This window comes from Elephantulus edwardii, unplaced genomic scaffold, assembly GCF_000299155.1.
Source record: "Elephantulus edwardii isolate Elephantulus edwardi_28Jun2011 unplaced genomic scaffold, EleEdw1.0 scaffold00071, whole genome shotgun sequence".
NCBI lineage: Eukaryota > Metazoa > Chordata > Mammalia > Macroscelidea > Macroscelididae > Elephantulus > Elephantulus edwardii.
Window position 1 is genome coordinate 3,404,384 of NW_006399821.1, and position 2,683 is coordinate 3,407,066.

Below are 2,683 nucleotides of genomic sequence, written 5' to 3' on the forward strand. Positions count from 1 at the left end.
GCAGCAAGAGCCCCCCTTCCGCCTGCAGCGCCCACCTCCCTTCCGAGGACCCTTTCCCCCACACCAGCAGCACCCGCAGTTCAGCCAGCCGCCACATCCCCACAACTTCAACCGCTTTCCGCCACGCTTCATGCAGGACGACTTCCCCCCTCGCCACCCCTTTGAGCGGCCCGCCACCCACATCACTTTGATTACCCCCAGGGTAATTTTCCGACAGAGATGGGGCCACCACATCACCACCCTGGCCACTGCATGCCACATCCCGGGATCAATGAGCACCCCCCTGGGGTGGGCCTCAGCACCCTGACTTTGGACCTCCACCCCACGGCTTCAATGGGCAGCCTCCCCACATCAACCATGACGACCCCAGCCTGGTGCCCAACGTACCCTACTTCGATCTCCCTGCAGGGCTACTGGCCCCCCTGGTGAAGCTGGAGGACCATGAGTTCAAGCCTCTGGATCCCAAAGACATCCGCCTCCCACCCCCGATGCCACCCAGTGAGAGGCTTCTGGCTGCCGTGGAAGCCTTTTCCAGCCCCCCATCCCATGACAGGCCTAGGAACAGTGAAGGCTTGGAGCAGAATGGCTTCTATGAGTTCTTCCGAGCAAAGATGCGGGCCCGGAGGAGGAAAGGCCAGGAGAAGAGGAACAGTGGACCGTCACGGTCAAGGAGCAGATCCAAGAGCCGAGGGCGCTCCTCCTCTCAATCCAACTCGAGGTCCTCTAAGTCATCTGGCTCCTACTCACGGTCCCGGTCTAGGAGCCGGAGCCGCTCGAGGTCTTCACGAAGCCGGTCACGGTCCAGGCCCCAGTCATGGTCCAAGTCATACTCCCCTGGCAGGAGGCGTCGGTCTCGATCTCGGAGCCCAACTCCGCCGATAGGAGAGGAGAACAAGGGACACCATATGCTGGTGAAGATGGGCTGGAGCGGATCTGTGGCCTCGGCATGAAGGAGCAGGGTATCCAGGACCCCATCAAGGGCGGAGACGTGCGGGACAAGTGGGACCAGTACAAGGGCGTGGGCGTGGCGCTGGATGACCCCTACAAGAACTACCGCCGAAACAAGAGCTACTCCTTCATCGCCCGCATGAAGGCCAGGGACGAGTGCAAGTAGTGGCCGAGGTAGCAGTGTCCATCAGAAACTCCCACTGAGGGAAGTGGAAGCTTCTGAGGGGGTCTTGGCAGCCGGCTGTGACCCAGCCTCACCCCTGGGAGGTGGAGGACTGAGACTACCCAGGGATAGGCCCCTGCTGCTCACGAGGGGGTACCCTGTCCTCGGCCGCAGCCACCCTCATATGAGGAACTGCCGGTGTGATGCCAACCTCTGGTTTTCCTTACAGTGAAGCAGGCTGCCCAGTCCTCCTCATAATGGAGGTGCACTAGGCTGCCACCCGCGGTCAGCTCTGTCTTCTGGACAAGCAGGAACCGGAGAGAAGGCTCCAGGCACCCAGGTGCCACCTCCCATCAACCCCTGAGTATAGCAGCGAGAATCACCAAGCATCGGAGAAGCCACAGTGGCCTGGGCGTCACCTCCTGTCCATCCTGGACACAACGACAGGAACTGAGGCAGGGAGCACGCACTCACCAGTGCCTGTTTGAAAACGGGAGCTGAGGTTGAGCTGGGTTTTCATTTTACTCCTGAGGGTTTAGTTTTAGCAGCAGGGACATCAACCTGAGGCCATCTCGTCAGCTAGTGTGGGATTTCCCCTCAGACACCAGCCCAAATATTTCTGTTGCGAAGTTGGGTTTAAGTTTTGTTTTCTGTGAATGCCGGCCAATGACTCATCTGGGGAGCAGGCCTGAGTGTCTTTCAGCGCTGCCTGCCTGGGTCTGGTACCTGTGGTGGTTCATAAAAAGGACCTGTCCCCCCATCTGGCTGCCCTCACCCCTCACTTGCCGGGGGCAATGGGTGTCTGCACCCCACGCCTACCAGCAGCCTGGTGCAGTACTGTTTATTTGTACAGAAGCATTTTTGAAAAATTCTTTTCAAAAGAGATGCAGAATGTTTCCAACTTTTGACCCCGATGGAATAAGACATTTGATTTTGTTTTAGATTTTCTGTAGCTGTGAATAGTTTGAAAGTGTCTGATTCAGGATAATACATAAATGTGCTATTAACAATTAAAAAAAAAAGATGAAAAGTAATTCCCTTGACAACAGGGCCCAGACAGAAATTTCTACTATTACCATCGCTATTCAATACTGTACTGAAAGTGTGTCCTAGTATGTCCTAGGACAATAAAACAAGGGAAGGAAATAAGAGACATCCAAATTGACAAAGAAGAGGTAAAATTGTCAATAATAAGCAGACAATATGGTAGTATACACAGAAAACCCCAAAGACTCAACAAAAAAACCCTGATGAACCTACTAGATTAGTAAAGCAACAGGTTATAAGATCAATACAGAAAAATTAATGAGATTTCTCTACAATAACAAAGAAAACATGAGGAAAGAAATTAAGAAAAAAATGTCATTTACAAAAGCCAACCACAAATTGAGATTTTGTTGTTGTTAGTGGTGGTGGTGGTGGTGGTGTTAGGTACCATCAAGTCAAGTACAACTCATCGGGACCCTATGAGTAAAAGATCAGAGCCTTGTTATATCCCAAGCCATTCTCACACATCCTGACATGCAAGAACCTGTTGTGGCAGTGACCATGTCAAGGATCTTCCTCCCCTTC

General features: G+C 53.3%; 1 pseudogene; it reads left to right on the forward strand.

Annotated features, from left to right (window-relative positions):
- LOC102865407 overlaps positions 1 to 1,114 on the forward strand; it is a 66,884-nt pseudogene extending 65,770 nt beyond the window's left edge.
- Positions 1,115 to 2,683: the final 1,569 nt, after the last annotated feature.